Genomic DNA, 13,561 nt, shown 5'->3' with positions numbered 1-13,561 from the left:
GTTGGTGATTTCGAACATTAAGAAAGAAAGGCATAGGAGGCCTTGGAGCTAGCTTACCTCCTTGTATTAGGATGTTTTCTAACTTTATTGCTATGTCATAAGCATTAGGTAAGGTATCTCCTCCCATAGTTTGGATTGTAGTGGCAATGTCACTGTTAAAAGCTTTGAGGTAATGCAAGAAGGCATTACTAGGGGTAGGCTTCACTGAAGTAGGTATTCTATCCCATGTCTTTTGAAATCTATAGTTGAAATTAGTCATACATTAATGGGGGGTCCTTTTATAGTAATCAACTATTCTAAAAGTGACAAATGGTCACTTTTGTCCTCACAATGTTTGCACAGTCCTGCTCTTAATCTATCCCAATCTTCTATAGAACCATGAGCCAAACCTCTATACCATTGTAGTGTTTTTCCTTTCAAGGATGAGGCTAGAAGCCTAACTGCAACATCATGCTCTGTAATACCATGGATATTATAGACATTTGCAACTTCTTAAATGTGTTCTGAGGGAGAGATAGAAGTTTTACCAGTAAATCTTGGTACACTTTTGAGTGCAGCTATTGGTATGTCATGTCTTTAGGCCAATAAAAGAGGATACCCACCATTAAAGGTGGGAAAAGCATGAGCCCTAGGCTATGCAATATATACAAGTGATCTATTGATATGTGTTGATGGCAATCTAGGCTGAGATCTAACAGTAGGAGGAGCAGAGATAGATCTTGCAGGTGTATTTATTACTATTGCACTCCTAACTGGTGATAAAGATATTGTAGTCTTCCTTCTTCTAGGATTTGAAAATGAAAGCTCTTGGTACTAAAATTTACATCTAGAAGATGCCCTTGTTTCAACTTTGGGCATGAATTACTACAACTTTGGTTTGGAACCAGATGTATTTGAAGCTTAGAGTTGCCAAGTACTTGAAGAATGAGCCCTTGAAGGCTTGAACACCGAAGCTAGTACTATCTCCTCGGTATTAATCTTGAAATCTTCCTTTTGACACCAGTAGACTTGAAATTTTCTGAATAGAGTCCTACCGGGCATACCAAAAACTGTTGTCAAAAAATTTTGCACCCTTGTCCAAAGTTTTTACCTAAGGACAACCTTGCGAAACATGGAAACAACCTCCAAGCTATGAGACTTGAACTATGAGGTTGAGTCTCTAGAGAAGGCCAACTTCCTTTACTATCAAGGTGCACCTAACTACTCTTGAAGAGGAAAAGGGAGAAGGAATGCGTGAAAGCAAATCTACCTACTCTAACCTAAGGGGGTGATGCACCAAAATAGAGTGTTCAAACCAATCTTTTCCCATACATGCACTATTGAACCATCATGACACCAAAAGATATACACATCTAGACTTGCTTTAATCTAACAATGACATGTAGATTAGAAAACCCAAATGAATGACACAAGGAAAGAGAGGTTTCACTTATATACCATTCATAGGCCAAAAGAGATATAGTCATACAAGATTGCAGATCTCTACAATATACCAATGAGAGGAAAATAGTTCTTGCACTTTACATCAATGGCTGAAGGAGATAAGGTAGAATGTTATACAGTTCAGAGACAAAGGGAATTTACAATGAAATTGCAAAGCAATATCAGAGAAGTTAGAGAAGAGTCGACTAGAACAAAATCTACAAAAATTACCTTTATAGTTCAGGCATAACTGAGATATTTTCTAACTGAAGTTACTCCACAACCACTGCCATTAAGTCTTGATAAGGATCTAGAGAAAATCTGATTTAGGTACAGATTCAAATACAATGAAACCTGATATTTGTTGAAATAGGGGCTTGACACAAACATCGCCATAAACCATTCTAACCAAGTAGGTGGATGAACTGGGGTGGTGGAGTGTTTTCCTATTGTTTACTGGGTTCAACATTCACTTGGAAGTGGTTGGAATCGATCATAAAGATCGGATCATGGAAGAAAACTCAATCCCCTCCGTTTCTAGCTCGTGAATTAGCAAAGTTAACAAGTCAACCAAACCCTGCCACCAGGATGAGCCATGTGGGCCAATAGTTTCACTTTATTTTTCCACCTCCCAAGGTGTTCTTGAGTTTGACCACATCTTCATAACTAACTGCGCCACCTTCTCAAAAACCTGACCACGATGGTCTCATAATTGCCATCCTTCACTGCCAATGCTAACTGCAGTGTTATCTCCTTGAGTCCATAAGGACACATTTCCTTTAGGTGCTTCCTCATAATTTTTAGCTTCCTCATATCTTCACATTGTAGGAAAGCACCAATTGTTGATCTTTGTAAGATCAACGATTGCGAAAGATCCTCCATTATATTGCACTTGCCCACTAAAATTTTTGGGCCCATGAACCACTCAGCATAACTTGGCATCCAACTTAGCAACCTGGCACCACCTTGGTATCACCCTACGACATATGGAACAAACCCAACCCCACAAGGACATGTGGTAGTGAGGCGCTTGCCCGCATTCCTTAACATCCCTGCATCTTCATATTGCGAGCAAGCACTAGCCCTCGATCTCATTGCATCAGACGGTGTTCATAACACGTGCCCTCTAAACCTATGTGAATATCCTCTGTGATGTCACTAGGACATGTGTCAGGGTGAACCCACAATAGTGTGTTACATTTTTTTTTAAAAACTGACAATGAACTATGAATTTTCAAGAAAACTTCCACTTTCAGATGCAAATTGTCATTTAACGGTTAGGAATTTGAAGATGAACTAAACTAGAGTCTTTTAGGATTTTCTATGTAGAATCTAAATATATTTAAAAAAAAAAAATTTGACTTGATTTGATTGAATTATTTTTTCTGCCATGAAAGCTGGTATGTTATCAAAAACCTGGTTTTTAAAAAGTGACATTGTTTTTGACACACATAACTTTTTTTCTACAATAGATATCAATGTGATTCTTTCAAATTTAGTTTTTTAACATCCATACCAAAACCATAGAGGTGATCTGATGTTTTTATCCTTAGTATTTCATATTTTATTAGCGTTTAAAGTTTACCTAACATGAATTTGGACATACATGGATTTTGACACATGTAACTTATTATATATTTACCTAATTTCAAAATTTCTTTTTTTGATTGATAGAGGACTTGAATACAAAGACCGTAGTTATTTTTCAAATTTTTTTTTTCTCTTAGTTACTATTTTTCCATGAGCATTCAATATAGAGATTTATTTTTTAGAACGAAGCTCTGTTCAATTCACATGCAAAAATATATACCTAACAAATTCAAAATGTATCAAATTCATAGTCATTAGAAAGCTTGTTCAGAGTACTTCTATCATGAAAAATGACATGATTTTAGTGCTCCATCTAGACCTAGTAATTGAACCTGGAAGCCCTGAAAACAATTGAAACTATTATAGAATTTGCAAAAGACATCTAGTTTTCTAGTTTCAATAGAAACTAACTTTCTATCGAAAGTTTTTACATAGTTTCGATAGAAACTATTAATATTTAGTTTCAATAGAAACTAAATAGTTTCTATCGAAACTATTTAGGTTGATTTTTTGTCCTAAATAGTTTCGATCGAAAGTATTTAGTTTCGATTGAAAGTATTTAGTTTCTATCAAAACTATTAAGGACCCTTTTCTTCCATTTACTTAGTTTCTATTGAAATTAGGGTGCGAATTAGTTTCGATAGAAACTATATGGGTACTTTCTATCGAAATTTTTTAGGCAAAAAAAATTGTCCTTTGCAATTTTGGAGGAATTTCTTCCTCCAAAAAAGTGTAACCCACTATTGTGGGTTCACCCATCACCAGGGTGCTTACCTGCATCATCAAAAAGTTTGACAAAAGACAAAATGCGAGAAAGCGGGTACCAATCAAACTACGAGCTCACCAGTAGCTCGCCAACCTTGCATCCCATAGAAGAGATGGGACCACCTACCATGCATCACAAAGGGGCTTCCCTACATTGTTTAAAGGTAGTGCATCTTGAGAATGCAGGAAAGCGCTCACCATGGATCACCAAAGATCTGACAACGCAAAAAGTTGCGAGCCAGTGGAAATAAAATAAAAGAAATACCATAAGTTTAATCATTTTATTTTTTGATATTTCCATGTCATTTAAATAATATTAAAAATGGAAGATGACTATTGGAAGGGCTCAAGTGTTTGAATTCAAACTTTGGCGGGAGGCAAAATAGGTAACAATAACCATGGATTTGAAGACAACCTTTGTAATAAGGAAGAAGAACAAAATTGTTAATAAGCTCAAAGAAAAATTTGGTGAAGGGACAAAAGAAGAAGAGGAAGAAAATGACGGTGATGATGAAGAAGGTGAAGATGCACCTATGCAAACACCATTGGCCATTACTCAAGGTCAAGGAGAAGACCAAGGTGAAGAGGAAGTTGAGCTTGATGAAGGTGCCAAGGGAGAAGAAGCCAATGAAGCACTTGTAGCCAAAGAAAAGAAGAAAAGAAAAGCTAAAGCTCCAATAGTTTGCAAACCAAATAAGGTTGTAAAACCTACACAACCTAAGCCTACAGTTCTTGCCACTACGGCCAAGACAAGGGCTGTTACTAAGAAGGTTCAAGAAGTGCAAAAACCAAAAGGGAAGAGAACTAGGATGGCTACACATGAAGATGAGTCTAAGAAGAGACAAAGGAGAAAGTACATTGCTCTAGCTGAGTTAGATGAAGAGAGGACATAATCTCATGACGAAAAACCAATTTAAAGTGGTAAGTCACAATCATTCTTCTGATTTGGACAACTTGTGTGAAAATAGATGCCGAGTGCCAGTCCACAACATGCGATAGATGCCAACATAGATACAATAAAGCTCAAGAATGTTTTTGATACTGTAGCTCAAAACATCAATCCATTAATAGAGGAGGAAATGAAGAAGATATTGTTAGACACCACCACCAATGCACAATTATGCAGTCATCTTATATTGGTGATTATAGATGAACTTGGGAAGGTAGAAAAGACATATGTAAATGAAGGAAAATAAGCCATGACTCAAAATCCTCAATTTATTATGGTACAACCTACAATGCCCATTGTAGTATACTAAAGGAAAGAGACAACAATGACAAATATTAGCACAATGGTACAAAATGTGTCAGTACAAGAAGTTGCTACAAAAGAATAGGAAGAGACACAAGCTCAAACAAGTTAGGAAGATGCTTCTGTACCTACAAAAAAAACTCAAGGTGGAATTGAAATTGAAAAACAATAAAAGAATAGGTCTGGAGAGCCAATCTTGACTACCAAGCTTGAGGAGCAATTAGCAATAGAAACACTAGTTACTTTTCCAGAAACTGCTACTTGTCTAAGTCAAGCTCTTCATAGTATGAGTGTAGAAGCTACACCACTTCAGTCATCAAGGCCTAGTCCTAGGACATCTGAGGTAGATGAAGTTACATCATATGGTGATGTCAACAAGAATGAGGTGATTGTGTTGCCCAAATTCAATCTTAAAACAATCACTATTGAACAAATGATCATACTCTAGGATTCTTTTGCAAGGAAAAAGCATCAATAACTACTCAAAAGGGAGCATAGGTAGAAGAAAGCATTTCAAGATATCAAGGAAATATTTATTGATTCATTCAACCTACCTGCACTTGTAGAAGACAAGCCTATCATGGAGCAGTTGGCAAATATAGTAGAGCAGGTAAATGAAACAAACCTAGATTCAAATATTAAAATACTTGAATGTTTTGAGAAGAAATTTCAAAAACATGTCAATGACAAGATATCAAGTTCCATTGCACTTAATCAAGTTGAGTTAGCAACCAAGATTGACAGTGTAAAGAAAGTTTTAGAGAACATTTTCTCACTTTACACAAAGTTGTGTGATACAACTTTGTTCACAAAGAAGTGTAGCATCATATTGCAAATTTGGAGGGAGAGGTGAAGATGATAGGTACTACTCTACCCAATTCTCTAGCTTAGAGTCAAAATCACTTCATGAATTTGATAAATTCCCAAGGTCAGTTGGCAGTCCTACATGCTCAAGATGCAAATATTTTGGCTACACTAATAAGCATCCAATCCATGCTAACCCCACACATGGAAATATTACATTAGGAACTAGCCTTTATAGAGATAGTGACAAAGAAATATCCCCATCTTTCTACACATAAAGGCTTAGATCACCCTTCTGTTGAGTTAGCCATCCAAATCAAACCATTGAAGGTAGCTTGTGATAACTGGGATGCATCTTTGAAGATCATACTTGAGGTCCATAAAATTTTCCTTGAAAAACACACTATATGTGTATAACTCTTTGAAATCAGTGCCAAAAAGGGGGAGTAATAAGTTTTTGGGAGTAAATGCAGATTTGGGGGAGACCAAACAAAGGGGGAGTCAAACAAAGGGGGAGTCAAAGATAGAAACAAAGTACTATACAATTCAGCATATGCATATTTACTCAGCAAGAGTATAGGTTTAACAACACAATCAACTCAAGGGGAGTTACAATATTTTGAGGTATGATTGTTAAGTCAACTTTTGCAAAATTTTGAAAATTTGAAATTTTGTACATATGCCAAATAAAGATAGTGAGTATTTGAGTTATGCTCATAAGTTAAGATCATTCATGCATGACCAAGTATTTTTGCCACTCATGTCAAAGGGGGAGATTGTTAATCTTAGATTGGTTTTCACATATGATTTTCTATACACTTAAGTCATTTATAAATTAAAACTCAGTTCATGCTAAACAAGTAATGCATGTCGAGCATAACATGTTAGATAGTGCATGTCAAGTAAGATACTTAGTATGTGCTGAGAAAATAGTTAGTGCCAAGTCACTCAAGTGCTGAGTAGATAGATGATGCCGAGTAATTTAGATGTTGAGTAACCAATGGATGCCAAGTCTTTTAGATGCTGAGTTACAATATTGAAGTTGCAGTTGATGTTGAGCATCAAGGACTTCAAGTGTCGAGTAATACAATTTTGACATAGTTGTTTGTAATGACACAAACTACTATGTGTAGACACCTAAATTTGATTACATCAATAGATAATCATATTTAGTCATCTCCTAGGAAATTTATTGATTAAATATTTACTATTTAATTAATTAATCATCATCCCCTAGTTAATTAATTAATTTAATTAACTATAGTCCATTTGATAAAATCAAATGATCACCCAAAATCAATTTATCAATTAAATCCCTCTTCCCCTATTAAATTGAATAAATCATTAAATCTATTCAATTTAATTCCATACTCCTCATTTTATTAAATAAAACATTTAATAAAATATTTAAAATCCAAAAGCCTTCCTAAACCTTATCCTAACCCCTAATCCAACCCATTCACACATACTAACCTCACTTAGCCACCTAACTAACCCATCCCATCAAAACCAAATGACTCACCACCTAACCCCCCTTCTAAGCTAATCCTAACCCCCTTTTAATCATGTGCACAATCATAAACATGGATTAAGACTTGCTAACCCAAACTAAATTTAACAAATATCTTCCCCTCACCCTCCAACATAAATGACCCTCAAATATTTCTTACACTCCTCTTAATGGCTCTTACATCCTCACTCATGACTCTTACATACTCAACCACCCTCATCAAGCCTTTGACCAACCCTTATCCTATCCTCTCACACTCATCCTCCTTGTGACAAGTGTCACCTACCCTTTGGTTCTAAACAAGCACAATCCATGTGCTCCCCTTTGAGTGCATCCTAGCCCTCCCTCACCATCTTGCCATCTTTGCATCTTGGCCCTCCATTCCTCCAACCCTTGGCCTATAAATTGAACCTCCCTCCTTCACCAAAGAAATCCACCTTCCATGCAAAGTTATAATGCTATTTTGAGAGCTCATAAACTACCAAAATACCATTATAATGTTGGAATCACTCCATGACTCCGTTGTTGAAACCTTGCCTCATTCACTCCATCCATCCATCTAAGCTTGAGCTATACTTGTGAGCATACATACCTTAAATCAGGGACATAGCTTTATCATCATGAGAAGCACTTGAGGAGTTTACCATCTTTGGTCTACTTTCCTCAAGTTTGTCTTCTTTGGTCCTATCTTAAGTGTTTTCCATGTTTAGTATGGTTAAAGCTTTCATTTAATAGTTAGTTTTCAATCTGTACTATTAAACTAGGTGATAAACTATGTAAACCATTTTGGAGCTAACTTGAGGATTGCTTTGCAATCCTAGATTATAAGAATGAATCTTTATTGTAGATACCTATGTAGTACATGCAACCAATTAGTTAAAGGTATTTTTTGAGCAGCTAGATGGATGAATTATAGTCATTGATTCATACCTAACCCTACGTTACCTAGGTCATCTTAAGGAGGACAAACCCTAAACTTTGCATGAATGTGAAAGGAGAAAAGAGTGAAGTTTTCATGCATAAATAGAGCATTCATGGTGACTAAGGTGTTGTGAATTGAGATACATTGCATAATTAGTTAGAGGAGAATAGAGGAAAGGAATTAGAGGACAACAAAGATATATCCGATCAGTGAGGATCAAGTACACATCAGGAAAGAGGTGATATATTATCTAGCAGTAGAGTGTTAATCATAGGATCATTGTTGAGACATTCTAATAGGTGAATTAGTTAAATCTCTTAACAGAGTAGTCTTAACAAGATGTTGTAAATCCTTTAACAGGGTGCTTACTTCATCGTAAGTTAAGGCCCTTTTAATAGGCACACTTTAACAGGGTGTTGAAATCCTTTAACAAGGTAAGATCTAACAATCTTGTAAGCCTTTAATAGGGTAGACCTTTTACAGGTAGATCATATTTTATGATAAAACATTTTAAACTTCATTGTATACACTTTATTACTGCAGTAGTGAAGATTTATGGGTGTCATCCCCACCCTCATTTTACCTTTTCGTTGGAGAGTTTCTAGGTAACCAAATATCTTGTATCATACATGTGTTGAATGTTATTTGTTTTCATATTACGGATGAATATTTTTACGTGTACAATTATGAGATGGATGTGTGGTGGATGAATTTATGGTTAAATTTTTGAAAGATTGATTCACCCCCCTCTCAGAGCTTACTTTCCCTATTGTATTTTCAACACCAAATTTTCATAAAAAATTACATCTAACCATTCATTATTTATTTTCTCTTGACCATGTTAGCTCACCTATGGTTTGTACCTTAAAATTTATTCCAACCCCATTAGCCATTTTGACTAAATAGGAAATTCATAAAGAATTTTCCTCAAACATATTACATCGATTAATGTATAACCAATTCTTACCATAAATCACACATATACCTTCCATCTCTTCAAAAATCATTATCGATCCCAATTAAAATTTGAACTTATGATTGATCCTTGAAAATATTTACAAACTATTACTCTTCACCCATTCAACCTCTCTTTTAAATGTTCATCTAGTCCACCTACATGCCCAGTTCTCCTATTTTTCCTATGTACCTTTTCATTCCTATTTACCTATCTGTTCACCTGTTTACTTTTTTCACCTATTTGCATGTTCCTATTAGTATCACTCCCTGACCATCAAATTGCTTTTAGCTCTTATCATTTTAAGATTTTATCTCAACCATATCATCTTGACATCATTATCAACCATTTCCCATGATTGATCCAACTAATTCCTTATTTGAAGTAACAGATGAATCATTTAGCTATTTTCCACTAACTTCCTTAGCTAATACCTAGTTTGATTTCAAATCAGTGTGTTATGCATTGAATTTATATGGATGTGATGAGCTTATTTTATGTTTCAACACTACAATTTAAATGATGAATTAGGTATGACTTAATGAAATTAATTTTGAAATCAAAAGTTTAAGATCCCATTTCACTCCCCTCTTAGTATCTTGTTCCCCATATATATTCCAACACAAATGACCTACTCATTTCTTTGTTTCTAGGAAATATTATGTCATCAACAAATATTTTAGCTATCAGTATTCTATCTTCACCTTCAACCTTAAGATACATATTAATGTTGCCACTAGTCCTTGTGAATCCTATTTGTATTAGATAGGCATAAAGTCTTTCATACCACACTTTTGGTGCTTGTTTCAATCCATACAATGATTTATGCAATTTGCAAACCATATTTTCACCTTTCTCATAAACAAATCATTCAGGTTGTTCAATGACCTTCCACTTGAGCAGATCCTTTGCAAACTAATCATTCTTTATTTATTGACACCTCTCATTTTTCATTCAGCTTAATATGAAAATCACCTTAGTACCTATCACATTTTTTTCATCTAGTCTAGATACCAAAGACCATGTTTTATTTTTCTCAATATAATCAATTCCCTCTTTCATTGATTTCATCCAATCATCATATTTTAGTGCACCATTTACTATCTTAGGTTCTACTTCAAATAACAAACAAGTTGTATCTTTTGCTTGATTGATTGTCATATTTTAGTATTTTAATCACCAATGATTTTATATTTAGAATGTTTAAGCCTTACATACCTTAGGGTTGTTGATTCACCAATCCATTTTCCTTCATCTTCATTATTAATTTCATCTTGATTCTAATTCACTATTGAGTATTATTTGCTACTACATATACCTGTGTTACTATTTATGATTCTATTAGTTCATAGTAAATGAGATTTTCTTCTTACTATCTTCACCATTCTTCTTTGAGAATTCATTAACCATTATATTTGTACCCTCTATTATCTAGAACTAGTCATCTTGTTCAAACATTTATAAGGTTTTCTTCTAGTGGAAAAACCAAAAAATATCCCTTCATCTCTTTTAATATCAAGCTTTCTATTCATTTTTTCCTTCTTAATGTAACACTTTCTTTCAAATATTTTGAAATAATTAACATTAGGTGTATGGCCACACTATAGTTCATAAGGTGTCTTGTTTTTACCTTTCTTGAGTTGTACCTAGTTTAGAGTGTAGAATGCAGTGGTCACTGGTTATCTCCAAAATGTTTGTGCAACTCCTTTTGTTTTAATAATGTCATTGCATATTCCACTATGGATTTGTTTCTCCTTCTATAACTCCATTTTGATATTGTTTTCTAGGTACTGTTAGTTGCCTCTTGATTCCATTTTCATCATAGAATGTAGTGAATTCATGTGAAGTGAATTCTCCCCCTCTATCAAATCTAATACATTTTAGAGCTTTACCTATTTCCTTTTAAACTCTTGTCTTATACATCTTAAATGTATGAGATGCATTAGATTTAACTTTCAAAAACATGGCTGACATCATCCTTAAATAGTCATCAATAAATAATCATGAAATACTTACCACCATGATAATATTATGAAGCAATAGGACCACTTAAATCAGTATGTACAAAATCTAGGATGTTCTCTAAAGAATAGACCCTATTGGTAAATCTTGAAGTTTCCATATTTCTTAATTGAATTTCTTTACACATAACATTCTCAAGTTTGACTAAAGTAGATTTTTAGGAGAAAAATATAATCTCTTTAATATGATGCATGCCTCCACTTTTTGGGTGGTGAAACATTCAAAAGATACGTACAAAAGTGAAAGAGATCATCTGTAAATATGAGTCCTCTTTAGAACCCAAATTAGATTAGAATAGCCCAAAATGAAAGGTATTCCAAGACTAATTTTGAGTTGTGAAACAAAAAGTGATATAAAGAAATACAATCTTTGGCTTCTATGTGATAGTGTGTATGCAAAATTGAACTAATTGATTAAATAATGTATATCTTAATGCTAAGTGTATACAATCAACCCAATAAGATAAAGATCTTAGATAAAATTATAAAGTTGAGTTTTTTCTTTGAAAAGTGCAAATCTAGGCCAAATTTTGCAATTCCATCCATGCATTCCTAAATAGAATGAAAAACCAAGAAATGGATTTTTGCAACTGAGGTTAAAGGAACAAGTCAACCTAGTTGTTAATGTTCTGAAAAAATTCCCATGAGGTAATTGTGTTTGCGAGGCATTGTAATGAAGTCAACCTAGGTTCTCCAAAAAGCTCCCAAAATTTTATTTTCAAATCTAGTTAGTGTTTCTCTATCCTTCTCTCCTATGCACATAAAATAGAGATTTTTATTGTTGGGTGGGGGAGAGCTTGGCTTTGTCAAGCCATAGATTGAGGATTCAATCTTGAAATTGAAGTATAACTGTATGTAAAGGAAAAAATATAAATATAGGTATTTAAGTTGCTTTTAAAAATACTTTTCAATAAGGATTTTGTCATGTTGTATGTTGTAGATGTTGAATTCAACATAAAGGATGTAGGATATCTCCATAATTACAATAGATATACCATAACCACAATATGGAGCCATGGATTTAAATATGTATTACTAAAGAAGATGATGAATTCCATAATGTAGATGTCCTTCCTTGATGGCCAACAATAATGCTAGATCTTGAAGAAGAGATGCTCACAAAGGATACTTGAAGACTTGAAGAGAGCTTGCTTGCTTGAATTATTGAATGTATGAGCAACTTGAGATCAATAATTTCTTGAGTGCCTAATGATTTGTGAATTCTTGATTTCTTATGGCTTGAAAATGAAGCCCCCAAGCCCCCTTTTATACTAGTTCTTGGGTAGGAAAATAATAAAGTGTTGACCTGTTGGAAATATTCAAGACTATGCTAAGTTACTGAGAGGGGAGGGGTGAGTCAGTAACTCCTAAAATTTCTATCAATTTCAATTCTTAATCCAATAAACCATTTAGTATTTAATTCATCACATCTGATCTAATTGCATGTATGAGAAACTAAAAATATAAAAACATCCACAACACTTGAACACAATGATTTGGTGACCCAGAAACCTTCCAAATAGAAAGTAAAACTGGGTGGGGATGATACCCACAAACTTTAGTACTACAATATAAAGTATGCCTATTAAGGCTTACATTGATCACTTCTAATGATCTGCCCTATTAGGAGCAAACAGAATTGCTAGGTCCACCTTGTGAGAGGATTTACAAACATACAATGAAGTATGCACTCGGTAAAAAGATTTATAAAAGACTATTAGGTCTACCTTGTTAGAGGATTTTGACAGGTTCACTTGTTAGGATGAAGTAGTAGATCTCTGATTTGCAATTGAGTTTGCTGATAGAGATTCTTTGATGTACTAATCACCTTTTTATGATAGATTTGTCACTGCTGCTCCTTATGCTAAGACGACCTTCATAAATCTTTATCTATTGCTTACATTCACATTCTTGCACTTGCATTTCATATTCATTACATTCCATACTACATTGGATATGATATAATACATTACATAGATATACCAATCTAATTTACAAAATTGAAAAGTTGGCCATGACATTAGTTCACACAAATATTACAAAGTCCACCCATATGAAGATACTCAGGTTCTGAAGGTTGAATCAGTGAGGTTCTAATGCTTGGCATCCATTGTCACTACTTGGCATCATCGTGATCTTGGTGAACATAGAAGCTCAATCCATACTGATCACTTTCAAGTAGTCTTGAACTCGGTCTACACTAGTGACTTGGTAGATATTGTGCAACTTGGCAAACATTGAATCACTCAGTTACCATGGAGTGGCTCAGTAATACTACCTTCACATCGCATGAACTAAGATCTCAGTAGACACTGTAATA

Source organism: Cupressus sempervirens, chromosome 1 (genome assembly GCF_028749045.1).
Source record: "Cupressus sempervirens isolate cs-2001-9-10 chromosome 1, ASM2874904v1, whole genome shotgun sequence".
Taxonomy (NCBI): domain Eukaryota; kingdom Viridiplantae; phylum Streptophyta; class Pinopsida; order Cupressales; family Cupressaceae; genus Cupressus; species Cupressus sempervirens.
Note: the sequence above shows the minus strand (reverse complement) of the source record.